The sequence below is a fragment of the Pongo abelii genome, chromosome 16, assembly GCF_028885655.2.
Source record: "Pongo abelii isolate AG06213 chromosome 16, NHGRI_mPonAbe1-v2.0_pri, whole genome shotgun sequence".
NCBI classification, from domain to species: Eukaryota; Metazoa; Chordata; class Mammalia; order Primates; family Hominidae; genus Pongo; species Pongo abelii.
In genome coordinates, this window is record NC_072001.2 from 18,692,290 (window position 1) to 18,706,179 (window position 13,890).

Genomic DNA, 13,890 nt, shown 5'->3' on the forward strand with positions numbered 1-13,890 from the left:
AGGCTGAGATGGGTGTATCACCTGAGATCAGCAGTTCAAGACCAAAATGTTAGTATTTTAGTGTGTATTTTAGTATTTATTTTAGTATTTAATACATCATTTAGGGCTACTTGTAGCCGCAGAAAGAATAAATCTGATTCAGTGACTTAAAGAAATATAGATTTCATTTTTGTCACTTACAACGTGCAGAGGAAGGCAGTCCAGGGTTCTTTTCAGTTTCCTGATACTTTCTTAGCCATGTTTTTATTCTTTTGGTTACAATGTGGCTGCTGTTTTTCCAGGCCTTGGATTGCCTTCCAAGGAGGGATAGAAGAAAGGTCAAAAGGCTGAGTCTGTCTCTTTTTAGCTGAAAAATGTAGATTTCTCAAAAATTTTAAGATTATACTGCAATTCAATTTTCATTCTTTTTTTTTTTTTTGAAACACAGTCTTGCTCTGTTGCCAGGCTGGAGTGCAGTGGCACAATCTCGGCTCACTGTCACAACATCCGCCTCCACTGTTCAAGCGATTCTTCTGCCTCAGCCTCCCTAATAGCTGGGAATACAGGCATGTGCCACCACACCCGGCTCATTTTTTTTTATTTTTAGTAGAGACAGGGTTTCACCATGTTGGCCAGGCTGGTTTTGAACTCCTCCAGAACTTGTGATTTGCCCACCTCTGCCTCCCAAAGTGCTGGGATTAGAGGCGTGAGCCACCATGCCCGGCCTGCAATTTTCATCTTTTGGCTGCAAATAAGTTATGTCACTATTCTCAGCTTGGGGAGTGTTTAGCTCACATATTGCTTCCTCTCTGTTGACAGGTTTTAAGATTTATGAATAGGTACTGAATTTTATCAACTGCTTTTTTCTTTCTTGATTGAGCAATGTTTTTTCTTATCTTTTTATGTTGATAAGGTAACTTAACAGTGATTGGCTTTTGAATGTTTAACATTGCACTTCTGGAATTAAATCAACTTTGTTGTGATATGTGATTAATACCATATTATGTGTGGTTGAGATGGGCTTGCTCATATTTCATTTGGTAATTTTGTACTTAACGCTCACAAGAGAAAGTGGAGTCTAAGTTTTTCTTCTGTTTTTTTTTTTTTTTTTTTTTTTTTGGCCATGGAGTCTCGTCCTGTTGTCCAGGCCGGAATGCAGTGGCATGATCTTGGCTCATTGCAAGCTCCGCCTTCCGGGTTCACACCATTCTCCTGCTTCAGCCTCCTGAGCAGCTGGGACTATAGACGCCCACCACCACGCCTGGCTAATTTATTGTATTTTTTAGTAGAGACGGGGTTTCACCCTGTTAGCCAGGATGGTCTCAATCTCCTGACCTCGTGATCCACCCTCCTCGGCCTCCCAAAGTGCTGGGATTACAGGCATGAGCCACTGCGCCCAGACTTGTGAGGTTTTAATATGAAGTATTAAAGCTATGCTGTTTAGACAATTTGAGAAATGTTTCTTCTCCTATTTCTGACAGAGTTGATGTAAGATGTGTGCTATTTCTTCCTTAAGCATTTGGAAAGAATTCACTTATTAAGCCATGTGAGACTGTAGTTTTCTTTATAAGGTGTTTAATTACAGGTTCAATTACATATATTTGAATATTCATTTTGGTAACCTGTGTTTGCTGAATCAATTTGTTCATTTTATATAAAATTTCAAAGTTGTTCTATTATTCATTTATCTTTTTAAATATTTATAAGGTCTGCAGTTAGAGTTTCTGCCTTTTGTCTGTTTTCTTAATCAGTCTCGCTGGGGGCCATCAATTTTATTAGTGTTTCAGAAAAGCAAACTTTGATTTTATTCATCCCTTTACCATACTGAAAATGTTTTGCTTAATTTCCAAACTTATAGTTCCACTCTGATTAAATATTTGTATAACTAAAACTCTTTGGAATTTGTGTCTTCTCAATGATCAAAAATATGGCTAATTTTTATAAATATTGCTTCTCCACTTGAAAAGGATATGTATTCTGCATGTTGAGTGTAGTGTACCACGTCTCTCAATTAGATCGAGCGTGTTAAATGCATCCTTTAATGATTCTATTTCCTTACTGATGTTTGTTTATTTTTCAGTGGCTGAGACACAGATATTAAAGTTTCCCACAATGATCGTCAACTTATTTCTTTTTTTCGTTTGTTAAGCTTTGTTCTGTGTGTTTTAAGGTTAAGTTACCAAGCATAAACACATTTAGAATTCCTTTTTCTCCCTGCTGGTTGCACCCTTTTTTCATTGGAAATACCCTCTTTATATCTCTCACATAGCTCTTTCATTAGAGTTTTTTTAATATGTAAAAGAAAATAAAGTCTTGGAACTGCCAAACCTGTTATGCTAAGGGAGACAAGTTTGGGATCTTAGTCATGCAACACTGCCATTCTTTCTCCCCAAAGAGATAGCTGCCATTTCACAATCCTGTGTGATGGCATTAGACATAAGCCAGGTCCCCACTACCACAAAGGCCACGTACCTCTCCATATGGCCCCCCTTACAAACTGTTCACAGGGACATTCCTTGCTAGCCCCTAAATATTTCAGGATCCATGTCCCCCTATAAAATAAGCATATGCCAGTTGTAACCCTGGCTCTGCAACCTCAGTTTAAGACGTAAAACTGAGTTCTATTCAATCTGACACTGACAATGTTGATTATAGGCTTATCTTCCCAGGTACAGAACAAGAAAATGAGATCAGTCACTCTTCAGGCTACCCTGAGATGGCTGCATAATTGACTCTTTCCTCCCTCTTTTCAAATGTTTACCTTATCTTTGTAAAAGAAGATTTACTGAGCACTAATTAGAGCTTCCTAAGAATGTAACCACCCCTTCACTGCCTGCTCCCCCTCCCTTTCTTCTCTCCTGCCTGCTTTCTCCCTTTACATGCTGAGTTCCCAAAACCCTCTTTGGAAAGCATGGTTACAGTAGTTTCTGTGGCTTGTGTTTTTTCTGGGGGTGTTGTCAAATTGTGCCTCCACAAAGCTCTATTGATGCAGGCACTTGCCTCAGTGGGTGGCTCATTTTTTGTTTTGTTTTGTTTTGTTTAACAGATATAAATACAGTTACCCCTGTTTTTATTTACTTAGTCTTTGCTTTGTCAGTCTTTGACTGTCAATTTTTCTTTTTTAAAAATAAATTTTCTTGTGTATAGTTAAGGCTTACAACATGATGTTAAAGGTTATATATAGATTGTAAAAGATTCCTATACTGAAAGAAATTAACACACCAATCATTTCACATAGTTCCCCATTTCCTTATTGCTTTTGTGGCAAGAGCAGTTGAAATCTACTCATTGAGCATGAATTTCACATACAGAACAATTTTGTTCCCTGCAGTCCTCATGTCATACATCTCTAGGCTTGTTCATCCTTCATACCTGCTACTTTGTATCCTTTGGCCTCCATGTCCCCAATTTCTCCCCTCTCCTACCTCTCCTGGTAGACAATGTTTTACTCTCTATCTCTGTAGATTTATTTATTTACATTTTTACATCCCACATATAAATGGGTTTATGCAATATTTGATTTTCTGTGTATGCTTTATTTCACTAAGCATGACGTCCTCCAGCCTCATCCATCTTGCGGCAAATGGCAAGACCTTGTTTGTTTTAGGGCTGAATAATATTCCATTGTGTAAGTGTGCCACAGTCTGTTTATCCATTTATCCATTGATGGACACTTAGATTGTTTCCATATCTTGGCTATTGTGATTAAGGCTGCAATGAACATGAGAATACAGATATCTTTACAAAGTAATGATTTCATTTCCTTTGAGTGTATGCCCAGAAGAGGGATTGCTGAGTCATATGGTGGTTCTATTTTTAATTTCTCTAGAAATCTTCATACACTTTTCCAGAATGGCTGTATCAATCTGTATTCTCATCCATAGTATGCAAAAGTTCCCATTTCTCCACACTCTTGCCAATATTTATCTTTTGACTTTTTGATAATGGTCATAAGGGGTGTGAGGGGGTATCTCAGTGGGTTTGATTTGCATTTCCCTAATGATCTATAATGCAGAACACCTTTCAGATACCCACTTGCTATTTTTATATCTTCTTTAAGGAAAGGTCTATTCAAGTTCTTTTTTTAAAACATTTAAAAAATTGGGTTATTTGTTTTGAGTTGTATCAATTATTTATATATTTTGGGTTTTTTTTTTTGAGACAGGGTCTTGCTCTGTTATGCAGACTGGAGTACAGTGGCACAATCACAGCTTACTTGACCTTCTGGGCTGAAACACTCTCCCATCTCAGCCTCCCAAGTAGCTGTGACTACAGGCGCACACCACCATGCCTGGCTAATTTTTAAATGTTTTGTTGAGACAGGGTCTCACTATGTTGGCCGGCCTGGACTCAAACTCCTGGGCTCAAGTGATCCTCCCACTTCAGCTTCTGAAAGTGCTGGGATTAAGGAGTGAGCCACTGCACCTGGCTAAATGTTGGATATTTCCTCCTAATTGGCTGGGTGCAGTGGCTCACACTTGTAATCCCAGCACTCTGGGAGGCTGAGGCGCTTGGATCACTTGCGGTCAGGCGTTTGAGACCAGCCTGGCCAATATGGTGAAACCCTATAATGGAGTTTTGGTTTCTTTCACTGGGAAATGTGGATTGTGACCATCCCTGCCAAGAAGGAGAGGAGATGGGCTGATGTGTGTTGTGAGTCCCAAGATGGTGAAACCCCGTTTCTACTAAAAATACAAAAATTAGCCAGGCATAGTGAGGCTGAGGCAGGAGAATTTCTTGAACCTGGGATGCAGAAGTTGTAGTGAGCTGAGATCGCACCATTGTTCTCCAGCCTAGGCAACAGAGCAAGACTTTGTCTCAAAAAAAGAAAAAAAAAAATTCACTTCAATAAATGGTGAGACCAGCTTTGCAAAGATGACGACGGTGAGAGAAGTCTAGCATGGCTGACTCCATCTTGCTTCCAGTCTCACAGGCCTGCTGTCTTTGCTCATTCCTGGGCATAGGCCAAATCAACCATGGGAGAAATTTGGTTCATAGTCTATTGTTGCCATTTCCAGTCCTTGGGGGTCCCCTCTTTCCACTCCATGCTTAGTTATTAATTTGTTACTCTGCTTTAAAATGTACTTTTTTTTGTAATCCCTACTACTCGGGAGACTGAGGCAGGAGAATCGGTTGAACCTGGGATGTGGAGGTTGCAGTGAGCTGAGATGGCACCATTGCTCTCCAGCCTGGGTGACAGAATGAAACTCTGTCTCATAAAACAAATATAACATGAAATGGTAACGTCTTTCTTTAAAACCAAAGAAAATATGTGCAGTGGATGTCTTCCTGTCACTTCGCACAGCCTACTGCCATAGCGCCTGAGCCCCAGACCCCAAACTCACTGTCCTGCTCGGGGACCCCAGACCACACTGGCCATTGAGGGCACCCCAAGTACTCTCCTATCCTCACCTCGCTCCTGCAGTAAATGGCTAAATGAATAAATCAGAAGTGAAGCCAAAAACAAAAATAAAATCCACATGTGGAACAGGAGAGGCGAGCAGAGGCCACAGTCTGGAGGCCTGGGCTGATACGCTGCAAAGAGATGTCTCTGGGTGCTGCCTGCGGGGTGCAGTCTGCCATTCAGAACACACTTAGAGAAGCCCTAACCATTAAAGAGCACCCATTCCTGAGTCCCCTCCCTGCCCACAAAACTTGCCTTGAAACACCCTAACCTCAGCCTTTGGGGAGGTGGATTTCAGTGATAACTCCAGTCCTTCCATGTGGCTGGCATTGAGTTAATTCAACTCCTTACTGCAATAACATGGCCTCAGTGAACTGGTTTTGTCTGTGCAGCAAGCAGGAAGAACCCACCGGGGAATTACAATGGTATTGGGAAAACTGGATTTCCACGTGCAAAAGAATGAATGATGTTATCCCAAGTGGTTGGGGATGCAATCATAGGGGTGTGGAAATGGTCCTCATGCACTGAGTCCATGTCTGGATGAGGCCACAGGTTGAGTCCAGGTGGAGTGAGTCTGAAAAACATCCCAAAAGGCCAATCTTAGACAAGAGTGACGTTATCTACAGGAGTCATTGGGGAAGACACAAATCTTGTGACCTCTGGCCACATGACTCCTGAGCAGTAAGGGATTACAGAAACTATGCCTGTATTTTCACAGAATTCAGGATCCCCACCCCAAATCCTAATCTTGTGGCCTTTCATTCATCTTACAAAAGTGGGTTCAGCTCCTGGACAAGGACAGGATCAGTTTTAGGGAGGTTCTATTATCATCCTTGCTTCAACGTTAACATAGCAGACAAGCGCAGAACCAGAAATTAACACGTGGGAAATTATACACCACAAAAAGAGAGTACAATCCATCGAAGAACCAAGGGAATGGCAATAGCAGAATGTCAGGAAAGGACTTTATAATGTGTAGACCTTAGAGAAATTATGAACTGAGACAAGAATCCATTTGAATTCTTGGAAATAAAAAACGTAATTACCGTGTCAGCCAGGCTGGTCTCAAACTCCTGACCTCAGGTGATCCACCTGCCTTGGCCCCCCAAACTGCTGGGATTGCAGGCATGAGCCACTGCACCCAGCCAAGAAGTGACTATTCTTTCTCCATTGTGTCCTCTTGATGCCCTTGTCAAAAGTCAGTTGACCAGATATGTTTGGATTTATTTCTGAGCTCTCTGTTGTATTACTGTCAATTTTTCCATATCCTATTTTTCTTTGTTTTTGGTTTTTTTTTTGTTTTTTTTTTGCTTTAAAAACTTTCTTCCCCTTTGGTCCAAGGCTTGGGAGAAGGCTGGAGGGTGGTTGAAAAGCTGCCTACTGGCTGGAGGGAGAGGGTCAGGCAGAAGCCTTGATACCAGGAGGTGCAGAGGAGCCCCTCAAAGACTGCTGGGCTCTGGAGGCCCTGGTTGTGCTTGCGGGTAGGCTTTTGGAAAAGAGGAGACTGGTGCAGGCGGGCCTGGGGGCTGGCTGGCCAGCAAAGGTAACTGCAGTGGTTGCCCGTCATCTTGAAGAGTTTCATCTTCCCATTTAGGAAATGGCTGTCCTGAAAGTCACAGAGATGAAGGTCTGTGTGGGCAGAACCCAGGGCATGCAGATCCATAAGGGCCTGATTCAGATTCTTCTCCAGGCGATGGTGGCTTTGATGGCATCCATGGTTTTCCCCACTCATCTAGAGATGGCTTCTGTGAACGTTGGAAGATGGTGCAGCTGGTTTTGCGCTTCCAAGAGACACACTGTGCCCTTGTGCTTCTATCGAACCAACTCATGGAAGAAGCAGCCAAAGCCCTCCAGAGCCACTCATTGTGGTTGAAATAGAAGCCCAGGGAACTGTAAGTTCTGGAGACCCACCGATACACATGGACCAGGCAGCTGACCACAGTTTCCTTCTTGGTGGAATCATTCTGACGAATCTGGGAGGTCGTGGTTGTTCTGCAATAAGGAGCTAACCTTATTTCTAACAACAATGGGGTTGGCTGGTCCTGGAGGCAGGAGATGGCTGAGAAGATGGTCCTGGAGGTTGTAACTGGAGAGGAGATTGGAGGTTAGGAGAGGCTGGAAGAGAGGGAGGGCTCAGGTCTGTCCTAACACTGTTGAAACAAGGGACAGATGTGTGGGACCACTGGGAGTGCTACCTGGACCTGCATTTTATTTATTTATTTGTTTGTTTGTTTATTTATTTATTTATTATTGAGACAGTCTCACTCTGTCGCCCAGGCTGGAGTTCAGTGGTGCAATCTTGGCTCACTGCAACCTCTGCTTCCCGGGTTCAAGCAATTCTCCTGCCTTAGCCACCTGAGTAGCTGGGATTACAAGCTCCCACCACCATGCCCAGCTAATTTTCATATTTTTAGTGGAGACGAGGTTTCACCATGTTGGCCAGGGTAGTCTCCCACTCCTGACATCAGGTGATCCACCTCCCTCAGCCTCCCAAAGTGCTGGGATTACAGGCGTGAGCCCCCACGCCTGGCCTGGACCTGCAATTTTAATGTGTGTCTTTCATATGCAGAATACATCTAAGAAATGAAAAGAAATCTGATATATTTTCATTTTTGTGATTTTATTTTGTTGTTTGGTTTTGGGGTCTTTTTTGAAACAAGGTCTCACTCTGTTGCCTAGGCTGGAGTACAGTGGCATGATCATAGCTCACTACAGCCTCAAACTCCTGAGCTCAAGCGATTGTCCCACCTCAGCCTGGGGCTACATGTGCAAACCACCATATTTGGCTAATTTTTTTAATTTTATTTTTATGTATTTTTTGAGATGGAGTCTTGCTCTGTCACCCAGGCTGGAGTGCAGTGACACCATCTCGGCTCACTGCAAGCTCCACCTCCTGGGTTCATGCCATTCTCCTGCCTCAGCCTCCTGTGTAGGTGGGACTACAGGTGCTCACCACACTGCCTAGCTAATTTTTTTTTTTTTTGTATTTTTAGTAGAGATAGTGTTTCACCGTGTTAGCCTCCTGACCTCGTAATCTCCCCGCCTTGGACTCCCGAGGTGCTGGGATTACAGGCATGAGCCACCACGCCCAGCCTAATTTTTTTATTTTTAGTATAGACAAAGTCTCGCTATGTTGCCAAGGCTGGTCTTGAACTCCTAAGCTCAAGCAGTCGACCTGCCTCGGCCTCCCAAAGTGCTGGCAGAAGCCACTGAGCCTGGCCTGATTTTCATTGTTATATGCATCATTCATCATCTTTTCTCCCTGGCACTTTTTTTCTCTTTTTCTTTGTCCTTGATATTCTGAAGTTTCATTCTGTATGTATGTGTGAGCATGTGTATACAGGCATACACACACAACGCTTTACAAGTTCTGTTCAGGTGTCAGTTCAGTAATTGCTAAATTGTTAATTTCAGTCATGACATTTTTTATTTCCAAGGATTCAAATTGATTCTTGTCTCAGTTGCTTCTCTATTTCTCTAAGGTCTGTGCATTATAAAGTCCTTTCCTGACATTCTGCTTCACCATTCCCTTGGTTCTTCCACGGATTTTACTGTCTATTTGTGGTGTATATCTTCCCCCACATGTGTTAATTTCTGGTTCTGCCCTTGTCTGCTAGGAGAGGCTTGTCTAGGTGTGTTTTGAATGGCAGACTGCTCCCCGCAGGCAGCCCCCAGAGACATGTCTTCGCAGCGTATCAGCCCAGGCCTCCAGGCTGTGGCCTCTGCTCGCCTCTCCTGTTCCCCGTGTGCATTTTCTTTTTGGCTTCTCTTCTGAGTTATTCTTTTAGCCATTTACTGCAGGAATGAGATGAGGATAGGAGAGTACTTGGTGTGTCCTCAATGTTCAGTGTGTTCTGGGGGTCCCCGAGCAGGACAGTGAGTTTGGGGTCTGGGGCTAGGGCGCTATGACAGTAGGCTGTGCGAAGTGACAGGAAGACATCCATTTTGCACTCTTTCTTTGTTTTTTTTTTTAAAGAAAAACATTACCATTTCAAGTCCCTGGGGGTCCCCTCTTTCACTCCATGCTTAGTTATGAATTTGTTATTCTGCTTTAAAATATATGTATTTTTTGTAATCCCAGCTACTCGGCCGACTGAGACAGGAGAATCACTTGAACCTGTGAGGTGGAGGTTGCAGTGAGCCAAGATCATGCCATTGCACTCCAGCCTGGGCGACAGAACGAAACTCTGTCTCAAAATACATTTTTTTTTGTTTTGATTTTAGTATGTCTAATGATGTTCTATAGAAGAAAGAGATGTAGCATGTGGTCATGCTGCTGTCTTGACAGTGGAATTTTTGTTGTTGCTGGTTTTTGTTTTGAGACGGAGTCTCGCTCTTGTGGCCTAGGCTGGAGTGCGGTGGCGCCTTCTTGGCTCACTGCAACTTCCACCCAGGTTCAAGTGATTCTCCCACCTCAGCCTCCTGAGTAGCTGGGATTACAGGCACCCACCACCACGCCCAGCTAATTTTTGTATCTTTAGAGGGCCAGGATTTCACCATATTGGACAGGCTAGTCTTGACCTCCTGACCTCAGGTGATCTGCCTGCCTCGGCCTACCAAAGTGCTGGGATTACAGGCATAAGCCACCGTGCCCGGCCAACAGTGGACTGCTTTTGTCTGTCTACTCTGTGAAATAGTAACACCTCGCAGCCCAAGAGCTCAATATGGATCTAGACCAGAGTGAGGTTGGCAGAGGTGGAGCGGCATTGGGGCCTGAGTTCAGGTCCTCCAGCTCACTCTGACCACACTGTGTGGGGTCTTCTCTTGTGCCTACTCAGCCCTGGATGCTGGTGTTGGCTGAGATGTCCACTCCTTCAAGGGTTCTGGATCTCTGGTGCAAGTTCCATTGTCTCAGCCTCAACTTGTCCTGGGCCTGGCCCACCCAGCTGACTGTGTCCTGTCTTGCAGTGGCCAAGTCGCTCTTAAGAGGTCTACAGGCAGTTCTGTGAGGCCACTGCCTGAGGCCACCCTGCTTAGTAGCCTCACTGTCTGTCTCTTTTTTTTGTTTGTTTTTCTCTGATTTTTATTTCTTTAAAATAATTCATACAGATGGTTACAATCACAAACATGATTTTAACCAAAATCTTGCTAGCCTACCACATCAGCAGGATGGCACTGGTGCAAGCAGGGATGCTGCCACCCTCTGTGTCCCCAGGACAGAAGTCGATGGGCAGTGGGCAAGCTGGGCAGCGCCCAAGCTTTTCGTCTTGGAGCTGCTTCGTGATGCTGTCTTCATTTGGAACAAGGGGGGGTTCATGCCAAAATTAGGAAAAACAGCCTTTGTTTTGTTTTTCTAAATTATTCTGAAAATAAGACAAGCAGGTAGAAAAAACAATGCACTCTGTGGCATAAAAAAAAAAAAAAAAAAACGGGAAGGATTCATTGTCCTGAGAAGTTTGCCAACTGCCTCATTCCGGGGCATGTTCCAACATAAAAAAAAAAAAAACCCTCAAATTGACTTCCGAATGCTCCTTCAGGTTTTCTTTTTGTTGACAGCTAAGCAAACAGATCTTTGTAATGTTCTAAAAACTGTACACAGACAAGAATGTTCGTGGGAGAATAACTACTGACTTCTGCTTAATGAGGAAGGCGAAGGACACAGGGCAGAGCGCCCATAAGACTGATGACGACAACCGACACGAGGCCCAGCGCTGCCCCCTCTCACCTCCTGACAGCCCGGACAGTCTCTGCAGTGCCAGGGCTGCCACACAGGCGCCTCCTCCACACACTCTGGTCCGAGGGTTTCCGGGCCCTCCGCCCAGGCGCCCGGGCTGGAGAGATCCTCCGGGGCTACAACTGGTCACTGGCGTGCTCTCTATCTGCCTGGGGCTTGACGGTTTGGCCAGGAGAAGGGGCCCCTGTGGGGCGGGTGGGCCACAGGGGGCAGGCTGTGGGATAGGGACACGGCGATGTGCAGGATACCTTTCACAGCAGCTGGGATGTCAGTGGGAGCCACTCCCACCACGCCCTGAGGGTACCTGTAGGTGGCCCCGTTGAGCTCAGGGTGCACGATGGCAGGGTCCACGCTGGCACAGTGGGTGGCGGCCGTCAGATGGTCCTTGTTGACACAGTTCTTCAGCCTGTCTGGGATACGGCTCTGCGGATCTCCTGCGCCACCTCCTCTGGCATCTCGGTGGATGCCTGCTCGCTGTACCACGCAGCATGGGGGGTGCAGAAGAGATTGGGTGCAAACTTCGGGGGCCCTGGCTAAAGCTAAAGGGTTCTGACTCATGCACAACCAGGGCCTCGCCGCGGATCTGACCCTCCTTCAGGGCCTGGGCCAATGCCTTCTTGTCCACCAGGCCGCCCCAGACAGTGTTCACCAGTGTTCACCCTTGTCTCACTCTAAAGAACAGCAGCATTCCAAAGGAAAGCGGCAGCCAGGCGCAGTGCTTCACGACTGTAATCCCAGCACTTTGGGAGGCCAAGGTGGGTGGATCACTTGAGGTCAGGAGTTTGACATCAGCCTAGCCAACATGGTGAAAACCCATCTCTACTAAAAATACAAAAATTAGCTGTGTGTGTTGGTGTATGCCTGTAATCTCAGCTACTCAGGAGGCTGAGGCAGGAGATTCGCTTGAACCTGGGATGCAGAGGTTGTTGTGAGCTGAGTTGATGCCACTGCACTCCAGCCTGGGTGACAGAAGGAGACTCTGTCTCGATGAATAAATAAATAAATAAAATAAAGGAAAGCAACATAAACTGTGTTGTGTGTACAAACAGTTTAGGCACAGTGAGCCACTTTTATTAGGTAGGGAATGGTGACACACCTCTCTAAACCCAAGTTCCCAGATGCCAGCTTTGCAAGCAGCCCTCTCTGAGGACAGTAGTCTCAGACCTGCTATTCTAATTCTTCTGAACAGCATCCTAGACAAAATTTCTAATTTTTTTTTTTTTCCCTGCTAGGGAGTCTTACTCTGTTGCCCAGGCTGGTCTTGAACTCCCGGGCTCAAGCAATCCTCCCACTTCAGCCTCCCAAAGTGCTAGGACTACAGGTGTGAGCCACCACCCCTGGCCAGGTTCTACTTTTTAATATTTAAAACATGAAATAGGCTTGGCACGGTGGCTCACCCCTGTAATCCCAGCACTTTGGGAGGCTGAGGCAGGCAGATCACTAGAGGTCAGGAGTTGGAGACCAGCCTGGCCAACATGGTGAAACCCCGTTTCTACTAAAAATACAAAAATTAGCTGAGTGTGATGGCAGATTCCTCTAATCCCAGCTGCTCGGAAGCCTGAGGCACTTATACCAGGGAGGTTGAGATTGCAGTGAGCCGATAACATGCCACTGCACTCCAGCCTCAGTGACACAGCGAGACTCTGTCTCAAAAAAGAAAAAAAAACTAGATGGTGTCAGTGATTTCTATTGCATCAGGTCTGGAGGCACTCTGTACCTGATTGCTCCACTTTTAGTGGTGCTAAGTTCAAATAATTCAGGTGGTGAGAAACTGACTCCTTCACTGCAAACATCCCCCATCATCCTCTCATCTAATATGGTATTTTCATCCATTGCCATCTTTGCCTCAATAAATTAATTAAATACCACAAAATGGTGATTTTTTTTTTTTTTTTTTTGAGATGGAGTCTCACTCTGTTGGCAGGCTGGAGTGCAGTGGCGCAATCTTGGCTCACTGCAACCTCTGCCTCCCAGGTTCAATTGATTCTCCTGTCTCAGCCTCCCGAGTAGCTGGGATTAAAGGCACGCACCACCCCACCCAGCTAATTTTAGTATTTTGAGTGGAGACAGGGTTTCACCATGTTGGCCAAGATGGCCTCGATCTCCTGACCTTGAGATCTGCCCTCAAGATCTGCCCTCCTCAGCCTCCCAAAGTGTCATCCTAGGATTATAGGTGTGAGCCATGGCGTCCAGCCAAAATGCTGATTTTTATAATTCAGTAATTCTACGTTTACTAATGGAATATATATATATATATATATATTTTTTTTTTTTTTTTTTGAGATAGAGTCTTACTCTGTCACCCAGGCTGGAGTGCAGTGGCCCAATCTTGGCTCACTGCCACCCCAGCCTGCCTGGTTCAAGCGATTCCTATGCCTCAGCCTCCTGAGTAGCTGGGATTTCAGGAGCGCACCACCATGCCTGGCTAATTTTTGTGTTTTTAGCAGAGAGGTCTTTCATCATATTGGCCAGGCTATTCTCGAACTCCTGACCTAGTGGTCCACCCATCTCAGCCTCTCAAGGAGCTTGGATTAGAGGCATGAGCCACAGCGCCCAGCCAGAATCTTTGTTAATGTGCATTTTGGTATATACACTGAGACACACAGACACATATTCCAATATATATCAATGTATGTGATAGCCTCACCTAGGTGAAGATATAGCAGATTTCTTTTTTTTTTTCCTTTTTGAGACAGAGGCTTACTCTGTCACAGAGGCTAGAGTGCAGTGATGCGATCTTGGCTCACTGCAACCTCCGCCTGCCGAGTTCAAGGGATTTTTCATGCCTCAGCCTCCTGAGTAGCTGGGATTACATGCATGTACCAACATGCCT

The 13,890-nt window shown here is 44.9% G+C and overlaps 1 long non-coding RNA gene and 1 pseudogene across 1 annotated transcript in view; one reads left to right on the plus strand and one right to left on the minus strand.

The window, feature by feature from the left end:
- The window catches only part of LOC129050395 (uncharacterized), a 2,637-nt gene extending 535 nt beyond the window's left edge, over nt 1-2,102 (plus strand). Inside the window, exon 2 of the long non-coding RNA XR_008513983.2 lies at nt 1,109-2,102. This is a non-coding gene — a long non-coding RNA (uncharacterized LOC129050395). The remainder of the gene's footprint in view (nt 1-1,108) is intronic.
- An 8,949-nt stretch (nt 2,103-11,051) lies between these two features.
- Nucleotides 11,052-12,896, minus strand: LOC129050560 (C-terminal-binding protein 1-like; annotated as a pseudogene).
- Between the last annotated feature and the right edge of the window lie 994 nt (nt 12,897-13,890).